The 13411-nt window shown below is 44.2% G+C and overlaps 1 protein-coding gene across 4 annotated transcripts in view; it reads right to left on the bottom strand.

Annotated features, from left to right (window-relative positions):
• The window catches only part of LOC133207997 (regulator of G-protein signaling 8), a 28855-nt gene extending 25104 nt beyond the window's left edge, over positions 1-3751 (bottom strand). Inside the window, exons 1-2 of one of the 4 annotated variants that reach the window (XM_061345538.1) lie at positions 3197-3751; positions 898-1009 (exon numbers count right to left, since the gene is read on the bottom strand). The gene's annotated coding sequence lies outside the window, so the exon portion shown is untranslated. Of the gene's footprint in view, positions 1-897; positions 1284-3196 lie in introns of those variants that run through there. The other 3 variants (XM_061345539.1, XM_061345540.1, XM_061345536.1) reach the window with 3 other exon arrangements.
• Between the last annotated feature and the right edge of the window lie 9660 nt (positions 3752-13411).

Raw genomic sequence — 13411 nt, 5'->3', positions numbered from 1 at the left:
CTAGTCTGATCCAGAGGTTTTGGAGACAGTATTTCACCAAGACAGACAGAAAGTGGGTTGCAAATATCCAAAACACCAGCATCACATAAAGCTCACCCTTCCCCTCTCATTCCCATTATCCAGGTCATGTCAGTACAGGTCCAAAGGCCTGTCAGGAGTGTGTGCAAAGGCACTCAAGCCATAATACCTCCCCCTTGCACGTTGCACAGAAAGCTGTATGTATGCGCATGCTGCACAGAGCTGACTGCAGTCCCTGACACTGCTGATCTGCTGCAATGACAGACCCAAAATGCCAGGGATTCAGAGACATGGTGTAATCCTCCCCGAAGGGGCACTAATTCCTCAATCCACAGATTTTTACAATGTGCTTTTCTAAAGCATCACATGCTTAAAGGCTGGTGCTCCTTTGAAAGGAAGTAAGAGATTTGGCCCTGATTCCTTTTTCAGCTTTGTGAAAGACCCACACCTCCTCTCCTCTTCCTTCCTCAGTGGCTTACCACTCAGAGGAGCTGGGTCTTGCCTGGGGTGCGCAGTTTGGTCAGAAGGATTAAAATGAAAGCAAATTCAGATACTTAAGGTACTACACGCTCCCCTGAAACACCCAAGTCACCTGTTCACTGGAGTTCCCTACTCTGGCATCTCCCATTGGTGATTCCAGAGACGTGTGTATATCTAGCCATAAGGCTGCTGTTAATAAAAATCAACATATGGCATGCATTTAATTACAGGCGCAAAAAGTCTCCTAGTCGATACTCTCTACAGCGATTAACCTAAGAGTACACCACGTTGCCAAGTCCATCTCTAACACACGTTAACAACTCACCTGAGATCACACTGCAACAGGGGAGGATAGGACACAGTCCTACTGAGCCAAAATCCAGCACACAAGCCACCTACCTGCTCAGCTGGCCTCAGGACATTGGTGCCCAGCTCCAGGAAACATCTCTCTCGTGAGTCACTTTGCCAGGAGCTGTCAGAGTATATTTTCAGTCACAGCATGCCATCAACCCTAGAATAGTAAAGGTCTCATTGTAGATCCATAGCTACAGATGGTTCCTCCGACTGTAGCAGCAGATACATTGTCTCAGGGGATAATGGTTTCAGGACCTAAAATCAGGAGTCCTTATTCCCACCACAAGAGGAGTAAGAGGCTGAGATGTAAAGCTATGCCAGGATCCTGACCATTTCCCCAGTATGCAGAAACTCCAGCAGCAGTGGGGAGCTGGATCCCTTGAGGCTGCTGAAGTAGAGAGTAGTATCACTGCAAGGGTGGGCATGGACATCTTTTTTCCATGTGTATTACATATATCACTAATAAAGCCTGCTGGAGTCTTAGTGGGTGCATGTCAGCTGTCTTACACCCCAAGGCTGAGAGATTTCCAAATGACACCTGCTCTCTATAGGCCTGTTTTAATGCAGATATGCTGCAGTGCAATCTCCTAGTTGAAGGCAGTGTAGGCATGAACCATCTTTGGGGAAAATAATACCCACATCTGTGGCTTCTGGAGAGTGAGAACATCTGTTCTGTGCCCCAAAGCATGCAGCCAACCTCTCAGTTTCCAGGACGCCATGCAGCCTGCCAGGAAGGCAGACCCTCCAGCATCCTTGCAGCTGGGGTCTGACTTTCCCTGGGGAAAAAAAGGACAAGGCATTTCAGATGATTTGCAGCACAGTGTCCAGGACTTCGCAGAGTCACGTCACTCACAAAGAGACATTGCCGTGCCACTGTCCATCACTGTAAAGACTTTATACCATCAGGGATGGCTTCTCCCTGGGTGATCCAGGATCCTGGTGATCCAGCTGCATGTGAAAAATCAGAGGGTTTGTTTTGTATGTGTGCAAAAGCCTAAACTTAGCAAGATTAATTTGTGAGGGGAAAATAGGCCATATTTATGTAACTGTGAAAAGCTGCAGTGAAGGCTACAGATCCAATGGGAGAGGAGTGTATGTTCAGAGCTAATGACAAATGCTGCTGTGCACTCGGCTTTGTTGAGAGCTTCAGTAACTGCATATTCATCACCCTACACCCCAGAGAAATGGCTTTGAGGCATTCCAGGCTAAGAATAGAGGTCTTGTTGTGTTTGCTGCTCCACAACCCTTTTTTTGTCCAGAATTAGAGGCAACAGGGTAAGGAAGCCCAGCTGAACCAGCGCTGCAAACGGCAGCATCCATGCATGCCTATGAGCAGTGCAGGGCCCTTGACTCAGCAGGGGTGGAGAGCACTGAATAAAGGGCAAATTCATTCACAGGCATACAGGATGGCATTAGTGCTGGCCCTCTGCTCACAGAGACATCCCCTGTGGTGGATGGGGTACTCACAAAACACAGCTCCCTTGTGCATAAACAAAACCCAAGCATCTTGCAAAGCAGGCAGCTGGGGCAGTGCCAGTACTGAAATTGGCAGCTCATCCTGGCTGTGAAATCTGATGGCTTGGATCCACCTCAGGAACCCTGGTACCTGCAAGGACAGATAGCTTCACCAGCATCTGCTTGCCAGTGACAGTTTTCTCCCCTTCCCCTCACACACACATATTCTGCCCTACATAAACCAGGTTGTGAATCCAGTAATACCCAGCCTGGAAATATAAACCTCAGAGCTAGTCACCCAGGTGTTTTTCAGACACCCCACACCTTTAAGAGATGTTTTAGCTCCAGAAACAATCATGTGGCAGTGCTGGCACTTGCGGGAAACAACATGATGCTGCTACTTCTCTGATTTTGCACGTGTGACCCTGGGAATCCGGGAAAGCGTTTTATTGGCTAAATGGGTCTTGAAAATGCTGGAAAAGGCAAGTTCATTCCTATGGGGAAATGAAGGGAAAAACCACAGAAGTGTGGATGCTTCTGTGGCTTCTGCTCCATTAGTCTCACATCCTGGGGCCATGTTCCTGAACACCACATCACAGGGAACCAACACCCCAAGGCATCAAAGAGTATTGTGTTGTTTTCAAAAAAATGGAAACAGAAATAAGTTTTCTGAAACATACAAGAAAAAGCTCTGCAAAATAGATTCATCTCCTTAGGAAAAGCACTGTCTCTGGAGAAAGTCTATCTTGCTAGAACATCGTGTAACAACTATTGAGATAACCTGTCTCTCTCCCCTAAAATAAATGGCCCTGAGAGCAATACTCTTGATAAAGTATTTCTGGGGAAAAAGTCTTTAAAAAAAAAAAAAAGGTGTTACTTCTGCATTTACCCTTGCTGCAGCAGCAGCACACAGAACTCAGAGGTGAGCCATCATCTTCCAATGCTCCTTCCTAATCACAGCTGAGAAGGATATAACAACGTTCCTGCTGCTCTCTCATTTCCTTCAGCTGTAGCTCACTGCTCACTCAAACTAACCTGCTGTGAGCAGCAACTCTGCAAAACGTGTTTTGGATTTGTATTCTAGCTTTGTGGTGCACAACAACAGGGGACTTCCCATCTGCTGCTGTTTGTTTAGCCCTTGCATTGCTAAACTAACATCTGGGAAAACTGGTGAGCCTCTATTTAAAGAGTGGTGCACTTGGAGAGGAGATGTCTGTCTAATTTGTCTTTCAGACTTCTATCACTGCAGCCCAGGAAAACATGGAGCCATGTTGTGAGGGAGCAGAAAGTCCCTTATAAGTAGTCATGAGCTGGGAAGATCTCTCCCCTATGGGACAAATCCAGCAGGCAAGGCAGCTCCCATAATCAATGCTAGTGGTGGGACAGGGCTGGCTCTGGTGCTTGAGGTTGACTCTTACCTTCCTCCCTCCTTGCCAGCCTAACCTGTCACTTGTCTGACATCAACAGTGCTACCTTCTTAGCTTTCACTGAAACTGCCTCCAAGACTGAGAACAATGTAATCCTCTCTCTCTTAATTTTCTGCCACTTCTCCAAGGGATTCAGCAGTGTCCAAGGGCCTAATGCCTAACTTCAGTGCAGCCCAGCTCTGGAAAATAGGGAGAAATTGCAAGAAGTGAAAAAAAATATATAAACCAGAGTTATGCCAGGTAAGACAAAGTTACAGAATTGTTGCAGCTGGGGAAGTCGGGAACTCAAAGATTCAAGGGGAAGACATCAATATTGAAAATTCTATAGGAAATACTTACAGAGGCAGAAGGCAGCAACTGAGCACCACTAAGGATCTGCTGCAGGGAGCATTGGAGACCAACCCTTCTGCTTCTGGCAATGCCTATGGGGCCAGCAAAGGCTCTTTGGGTGTCTTAGGAAAAGGAGGGTAGAAGCATACTAACACCTGACATAGCAGCTTGTAGTAATGCTTGGTTTACCAGCGTGTTAAAACCCATGTTCCTCACTTTGTGTTAAAGCCATAAAGATATATTTATTAGCCAAGTTGTGTATATCCTGCTTGCAGCCTTCTTATGCATGACGAAAATTGTCCAAATAAGGTGACCCACAGAAAGTAGGTTATATTTCAGGATTTTCCCATCATCTGCCTTTGCAAGTATGCTATTTGCCTGACAGCAGGCAGATGAAGTCCCCCCAGTTTCATGGGCAAGTGAAGTTGATCCAGACCCAGACGATCCTGAGCTCAGACTGCCACAAAGGCAGCATGGATGCAAATTCTAGGAATCCTGTGGACTTCAGGGAACACCCAGAATATGCAACAAAGGTGTAGAATCATAGAATAGTTAGGGTTGGAAAGGACCTTAAGATCATCAAGTTCCAACCCCCCTGCCATGGGCAGGGACACCTCGCACTAAACCATATCACCCAAGGCCTCGTCCAACCTGGCCTTGAACACTGCCAGCGATGGAGCATTCACAACCTCCCTGCGCAACCCATTCCAGTGCCTCACCACCCTAACAGGAAAGAATTTCCTCCTTATATCCAATCTAAACTTCCCCTGTTTAAGTTTTAACCTGTTACCCCTTGTCCTATCACTACAGTCCCTAATGAAGAGTCCATCCCCAGCATCCCTATAGGCCCCCTTCAGATACTGGAAGGCTGCTATGAGGTCTCCACGCAGCCTTCTCTTCTCCAGGCTGAACAGCCCCAACTTTCTCAGCCTGTCTTCATATGGGAGGTGCTCCAGTCCCCTGATCATCCTCGTGGCCCTCCTCTGGACTTGTTCCAACAGTTCCATGTCCTTTTTATGTTGAGGACACCAGAACTGCACACAATACTCCAAGTGAGGTCTCATGAGAGCAGAATAAAGGGGCAGGATCACCTCCTTTGACCTGCTGGTCACGCTCCTTTTGATGCAGCCCAGGATACGGTTGGCTTTCTGGGCTGCGAGCACACACTGCAGCTGGCTCATGTTCATTTTCTCATCGACCAGCACCCCCAAGTCCTTCTCCGCAGGGCTGCTCTGAATCTCTTCTCTGCCCAGCCTGTAGCTGTGCCTGATATTGCTCCGACCCAGGTGTAGGACCTTGCACTTGGCATGGTTAAACTTCATGAGGTTGGCATCAGCCCACCTCACAAGCATGTCAAGGTCCCTCTGGATGGCATTCCTTCCCTCCAGCGTATCAACCGAACCACACAGCTTGGTGTCATCGGCAAACTTGCTGAGGGTGCACTCAATCCCACTGTCTGTGTCAGTTATGAAGATGTTAAACAAGACCAGTCCCAACACCGATCCCTGAGGGACACCACTCGTTACTGGTTTCCAGCCGGACATTGAGCCATTGACCACAACTCTCTGTGTGTGGCCATCCAGCCAGTTCTTTATCCACCGAGTGGTCCATTCATCAATTTGATGTCTCTGCAATTTAGAGACAAGGATGTCATGTGGGATAACTTAGGGCTTGCCTCTTGAGCAATGGGAACGAGCTTTTGGTGACACTGACCTAAAGTGGCATGACTAAATTAATAACCACAGTTCTCCCTTTGTAACTGCGAGATTAGTTTATGTTTCAAAGTCTGCAGGACAAATGCTCCTTTGCTCTGTCATGACCCCTTAACATAAAAAACAGTTGTTATGACTGTGACAACCCTTCCTTTCAGTAGTCCTGCGAAGCACAACAAATGAGCAGGTCAGCACTTTCCTCGGTCCTCCTCATACTATTAATGTACATGTAGGATAATCATGGAAACAGAAAGACCTATTCAAAAATGTCAAGAAGGCTGAAATGCTTAGTGCTTTATTTCCTCATGCTAGTCATTGTTAGAAAGTTCAAAAGAAAGAAGTGCTGACTAGCACTACTGGTGATAATGACAAACAGTGACATCTCTGCTTAGAATAGAGGAAAAAACCAATATATTCAATATATTCAAGAAGGCTCTTGGGAAATCAGATGGTCTCAAGCTGTCTGGGTGTCAGGAATTTTGATAAAAAGTTAGCTGAAGTGATTTCAGAATAATTTGTGGATATTTTTGACAAATTATGGTGGGTAGGTGGAGAACCTGACTGCCGTAAACATTGTGCAGTGCCTGTATCTAGAAGGAAGACAAAGAAGACCAGGGTAGCTACAGATCAGTTTAATTTTCATTTACATTAAAAAAACCCACAAAAAAACAAAACAAACACAACAATCTGAAACATCCAGCATCTTCTAGGCTGATTTTAAGTTTGAGGGTTTTTTGAGGAAAGTCAGCTTATATCAAAGTATTATCATCCTATGACAAGATTAGAAGGTCTTAGTGCTAGGGGAGAGGCAGTACGTGACAAATACACAGTCTTTCTGGCATAGTCATACCTGATGTAACTCTAGATAAACTGGATACAGAATGGTTGATGATTCTACCTGGGGAGGGGGGAACATACATATGTATTTTGAGGTGCTTGTCCGAGGAACCTTTCTTTCAGTCTTGGGTGGTGAACAGAAAATGTAATTTTAATATATTTATTAACAAACTATTACAGATTTGAGGAATCTGTAGGGTATTGAAGAGAGGTATGGCTGGAATTCAAACCTTGACATATGCAAAAATGGTAATGGAAAAACTAGGATGCCATGCAGTGCAGATAAATGCAAGTTTCTGTATTTAGGAGAAAAAAAACCAGCTCTGTAGACAGCAGCAGATGCTGTCTGTTCTGACAGCAGAAACTGCTGGTGTTTATACTGGGTCACAAGCTAAACATGAGTCAACAAACTTGTCCTATTGTGAAAAAGCAAATAACATGCTGGGGTGTAAACAGTATTCAGAAAGCAAAACAGGCGTAACTGTCTCTTCTTTCTGCTCAGCATGGTGTGGTCTCAGCTATAATACCTGGTTTTTGTGTTTGCAGCTGTGCTCTAGAAGAGAACCTGCATGCTGCCATAATTCTCAGTCTGTGCTTCTGGACTGGCAAAAAGCACTGCTGTTTGCTTGTTGCTTTGTGACTTGGTGTCAAATGATTCTCTTTGATACAGAAAGGCTGTTTCCTCCTGCCTGCAAGCAGGGAAGGCAGAGACTGATATCAGAGAGCTGACTGGGTGAACAACTTGGGTTCTCTTTTTGGTGTCAAGTATGGTATAGCCCTAGCTCAGTTCTTAGCCCATGCAGAGTTGACCTGTTATGCCAGTGTGCTTTGACAGTTAATACTGGGTTTTTTTAAAGAGCAGACAGGCTGTTCGCATCATGCCTCCATCCATTTTCAAGAAGGGGAAAATGGATGACCCGGGGAATTACAGACCACTCAGTCTCACCTCTGTGCCTGGCAAAATCTTGGAGCAGATTCTCCTGGAAGGCATGCTAAGGCACATGAAAAACAACAAGGTGCTGGGTGACAGCCAGCATGGCTTCACTGAGGGGAAATCCTGCCTGACCAATTTGGTGGCCTTCTACGATGGGGCTACAGAACTGATGGACAGCAGTAGAGCAGTAGATGTCATCTACCTGGATTTGTGCAAAGTGTTCGACACTGTCCCACATGGCATCCTTGTCTCTAAACTGGAGAGACATCAATTTGATGAATGGACCACTTGGTGGATAAAGAACTGGCTGGATGGCCACACACAAAGAGTTGTGGTCAATGGCTCAATGTCCAGCTGGAGACCAGTAACGAGTGGAATCCCTCAGGGATCAGTGTTGGGACCGGTCTTGTTTAACATCTTCGTCGCTGACATGGACAGTGGGATTGAGTGCGCCCTCGGCAAGTTTGCCAATGACACCAAGCTGTGTGGTTCGGTTGATACCCTGGAGGGAAGGAATGCCATCCAGAGGGACCTTGACACGCTTGTGAGGTGGGCTGATGCCAGCCTCATGAAGTTTAACCATGACAAGCGCAAGGTCCTACACCTGGGTCGGAGCAATATCAGGCACAGCTACAGGCTGGGCAGAGAATAGATTCAGAGCAGTCCTGCAGAGAAGGACTTGGGGGTGCTGGTCAATGAGAAAATGAACATGAGCCGGCAGTGCGCGCTCACAGCCCAGAAAGCCAACCGTATCCTGGGCTGCATCAAAAGGAGTGTGACCAGCAGGTCGAAGGAGGTGATCCTGCCCCTTTATTCTGCTCTTGTGAGACCTCACTTGGAGTACTGTGTGCAGTTCTGGTGTCCTCAACATAAAAAGGACATGGAACTGTTGGAACAAGTCCAGAGGAGTGCAACGAGAATGATCAGGGGACTGGAGCACCTCCCGTATGAAGACAGTCTGAGAAAGTTGGGGCTCTTCAGCCTGGAGAAGAGAAGGCTGCGTGGAGACCTCATAGCAGCCTTCCAGTATCTGAAGGGGGCCTATAGGGATGCTGGGGATGGACTCTTCATTAGGGACTGTAGTGATAGGACAAGGGGTAACGCGTTAAAACTTAAACAGGGGAAGTTTAGATTGGATATAAGGAGGAAATTCTTTCCTGTTAGGGTGGTGAGGCACTGGAATGGGTTGCGCAGGGAGGTTGTGAATGCTCCATCCCTGGCAGTGTTCAAGGCCAGGTTGGACGAGGCCTTGGGTGATATGGTTTAGTGCGAGGTGTCCCTGCCCATGGCAGGGGGGTTGGAACTTGATGATCTTAAGGTCCTTTCCAACCCTAACTATTCTATGATTCTATTAAGTTAGAAAGCCTGCAAGAAACCAAGCTTGTAATACTGACAGAGAAACCAGGCTGGGGATAGGGAGAGGGAGGAATGAAGTGTCATTTGGCCATGCAAGCTATGCAGCACAGTCCAGCTCACCCTCTATCATACATTACATGAAATAAGTGGTAAATGGCAACTGTTAGGTACTATTTGTATAGTCTCAGAATGCCCTGAAAAAAAGATTTGGATAAGCACATAGAGCTGCCAGGAGGCATTGCCTCCTGAGGCCCCTGTGCCTGGAACAGGGACCACAGTGACTAAGGGAATCTGAGTCATCTACAAACAGAGAAGAAATCTGAGACACTAGCAAGAGCAATCCTAGATCCAGGGAGGGAAAAAAAAAGCCCAGAACAAACCTACAGCAGTTCAAAAGTAAGGTCAAGTGAAACAAGAGCTGGCAAAGAGGTCATAGAAGTATTAAGCTTAATTAGAAACATCCTACTGTTCATGTAGGAACGTAGAATCATGTTCAAGTCCTGACTGTTGAAAGCAAGGCAAGTTAAAGTAACTCAACCCTCATTGTTTCTTCTTTTATTGACACCAGGTTGGACACAGCTTTCAACAAACTGGTGAGACTTCTCGGCCTCAATTTTACTTATCCTCCAGGTATACTTAATAAATAACACTACCAAACAACTTCCACATTAAACTCTATTTTTGGTTTATGAATTTGTTAAATGCATAAATGCATTCAAGTTTCTATAACAGCATATTATGTGATGTCTGTTGTCCATAATAAGATGGATAGCATCACAGAAGATACATATATTACACCCTGTGCACCTCCAGGTTTTTAGTTCACACTATTGTGAAAGGCTGAGGAATAAGACAGCAACCTACTTTATGGTTTCAAAGGGAACAGTAACACCTAGAAAAACACACATAAAGCTTTTGTCTGTGTCACTGGCTATTTAAAGAACAGCTTCGGTGTTTCCTTCTGTTTTATGATAGATTCTGATTAACGCTTTTCAGTATTTTTAAATCTTTTTAAACAGGAGCCACAAGGTGGCAGCATAATTTAACCGCATGTTATTTTACTTCGGCATCAGCTCATTCCCGTTTTCTCCAAACCTCAGCCACCTGCTCCTTTTGCTCACCTGAGCTGCAGCAGCAGTTTAAGAGGCCATGCAGTGTGCTAGATCCAGAAACTGGTCCTAGCTGAAATAATGCTGGTTACCGGGTATTCCTCAAACGCTTAGACTGGTGCTGCCAAGGAAACAGTGAAGAAGAGAGGGATGGAAATGTCCTTGACATAAAAAATGCTCTGCAAGCTCACAGCTTGGATTTAAATAGAAGGTTTTTCAGATAGCATTAATAAAATTATAAACTTACTTTCTGAAAGTCAATTTCTGCATCATTCCATCTTAATGTGACACACTGGAATACGTTGCCCAGGGAGGTTGTGAACGCTCCATCCCTGGCAGTGTTCAAGGCCAGGTTGGACGAGGCCTTGGGTGATACGGTTTGAGCGAGGTGTCCCTGCCCATGGCAGGGGGGTTGGAACTTGATGATCTTAAGGTCCTTTCCAACCCTAACTATTCTATGATTCTATGATTGTAATGTCCTCATGACTGCAAATTACTTCATATTAATCAGTGTAGTTATTTAACTAGTGAACTTACATTTAATGGATGTTTATATTCATCAATATTTATCTCATCTTCCACAAATGCAATTACCAACAGCATGCCAGATATCTTCATGAGGCTCCTGCAAATGCATTAAAACCAGCAGTTTATCTCCAAAGGCAACTGTGGGCAGAGCTTGGTTTTTTGTATTTCTGTGGCAACTGTGCTAAAATTACACTCTTCCCATTAAAAGAATCTGTGGTTTTTTTCTGGATCTGGCTTTAGCTATACAATTTTAACAGTTAAAATATGTAATAAGAATTCACGCTTTCACTTCAAAATCTATGTAAATTGTTCTTGGGATTTTTACAAGATATCCTAAACATCCAAATTAAGCTCTTACCTTCCATAATTGGTTTTTTAAACTTTTATAGTAAATACGAAACAGTACTTCTTATTTAAACTCCAGCATTTTCCTTTGTGAAGAAGCATGGGAGGTTAAAGATGAGTTAGCTTTCTTTGAGTTAGCTTTCTTTGTGAACTGTTACAGTGCTCCTGGGATGTTCCATCTGGACAATACCCTGTGTGACCTTGAGCTAGTCAGCCTGTCATGCACCCACCTCTCCTACTGGTTCTACAATATGCTTGTGCAGAGCTGCGAAAAAATGTCATTCTACAGTTAGCAGGGACTATATCACCCAGAGGAAATATCACACCCGTTCTGATCTAGACACTGTTGTTTTGCCAAAGTGAAGTGATGCTGTTTGAAAGGATTAGTGTTGCTCTGTACCACCCTACTCACAGCCCTGGCACTGTAATTGTTGTCAAATTAGTTCTGTTCATGCTACAAGAAAAACATATTTAAGGCTCTTTTTTTACAGAACCATACTGGACATCTGTTTCTTTATACATAAAGAAAGATATAATGACAAGAAAAATTGAACTGATGACAAATGAGCCTACATTTCAAGGGACACCATCAAATTGCTGAAACCTTCAAGTACAGTTCTCTTCAAATTGCTAAGTAAACAAGTAAAATATTCAGGATTGGAAATGTGTTAAGTCTAGCATTCTCCAAATAAAGGCTAATATAAAAAAATCCAATAGTAACTGTGACTGTTGTTCGAGAGAAACCCGCCACTGTATCTGCCCCGTTGTACTAACTGTTCTCAGTTATATCATTTTATATGATTCACTTTGGTATACATCTGGTACTTGGGAAAGCACAGAGCATTGCCAAAACTTACTCCTTTCTTTTTCAGGTACATTGTTATCTTTCTGGTTTTTTTTTTTTTTTTTGAGTATTACGTGAAGTACATAGTTAATACTAGGTTTTGTACCAAAAAAGTTATTTAGTACCTCTACACAGTACAGACCAGAAAGTGAAGGTTGATAAATACAAACAGTAGCACATAAGGGGAAACACCCACCAAACAGCATAAAACAGCATCAGCTTTTGGCCACTTTAGCTGCTGATGTGTGTAGGGAAAGTCACTGCTGGTAGCACAGGAGGCATGCAGGCAGGTGAAATCACCCTAAAACTGTACAGCTTAAAATGGATGTGATTGAAAAACAGATTATATCATGAAGTAATGGGCAGAATTGAAAACATAAAAAATTTGAGTATTCACTCCTTCTAATAACCCACATGGGAAGGTACCTCATGAAAGGATGAGAGATTTAAATTAAGCAAGAGGAACTACTTTCTGGAATAACACATAATTTAACAGAACTCATGGCTGTAGAAATACAAATACATCTAAAATATGACTAAATTAATGGGAGAGCTGTCTATAATGCTTTTCTTGAACTCCAGCATTACAGGAGACATATAAAGGCTATCAAAGCAGAACAAGACAGCTGGAGCCTGATGGATTATTAAAGGCAAATGTGACCTTTAAATGTATCTGTCACAAAGTTCTGCCTGATGTAAAATTTTGGCTGGCACAGCTGGTGACTGCAGGTAATCAACATTTTTTAATTACATAAAACAATGCTTTGAAAAAAAAAGCAACAAACTAGAACACAAGCCTAAAATAAGAATCCAGACATTTAGAGAAGCTTACACAAGGAATTTCCATCTGCTACCATTAAGGTGGCTGTCAGTTATCTATGCCTTTTCTGCTGCTGTTAACACACGGGCCAAAGAGCGTACCAGGTATCCTCACAAGACAGGTGGTTACTGACACTGAAAATAGCCAGAATGGGTGGTCAAAACAAATCATTTTGCAAGCAACTGAAGGCCTAAAGTAAGCAGGGAAAAAGCAGAAACCCTTACATAAGCTCTTTTTATCCTTCTACTCTTACCGTTATGAACTTTTTTTCTGAGGCTGCCTGTATTCACCAGATGCTGGATACCAGTGCAACATCACCTGACAGTGTGCTTTCTCCATCCCTCTCAGTGGGACAGACCCCACTGAAACAGAGCAGTAGAGTCATGCCTTCCTGGGGAGAAGATTCACCATTCAAACCACCAACTCCTGCTCACATGAACAACACTGGTTCTAGCATTCAATCTAGCTCTAGGAGTAGCTTTGTACAGCCAAGTAATGCTCTCTGGCTTCCACCGCACTGAGTGTCCTTACATCAGGTCTGAGCTAAGGTCTCCATACTCTCCAAGACTGAGGAAAATTATACACGTGTCCTCCTATCATACTTGGGCTATAGAAGAGTGACAGTACAGAGCTGTAGTTCCCCCCTTTCCCCATAGGGTAAAATAGTGGGTAAAAACCCAGCTGAAAACAGCTGAAATCATTCTTTGAAAATTTATTCTGATTTGTAACAAATTATAACATTTTTACATAACAGTGGTCTGATTAAATCCCAGAACTGCAGGTTCTGCGGTTAACCTCCAGGTTATCTGCAGCCTGGGATCACACAAAGCTGCTGTGAAGTTGTATTATAATTTAGCTAACC

The sequence above is a fragment of the Neopsephotus bourkii genome, unplaced genomic scaffold (assembly GCF_033783945.1).
Source record: "Neopsephotus bourkii isolate Nb327-2 ecotype Australia unplaced genomic scaffold, CSIRO-AGI_Nbou_v1 NB_234, whole genome shotgun sequence".
Taxonomy (NCBI): Eukaryota; Metazoa; Chordata; class Aves; order Psittaciformes; family Psittacidae; genus Neopsephotus; species Neopsephotus bourkii.
This window is presented reverse-complemented; position numbering and strand designations above follow the sequence as displayed.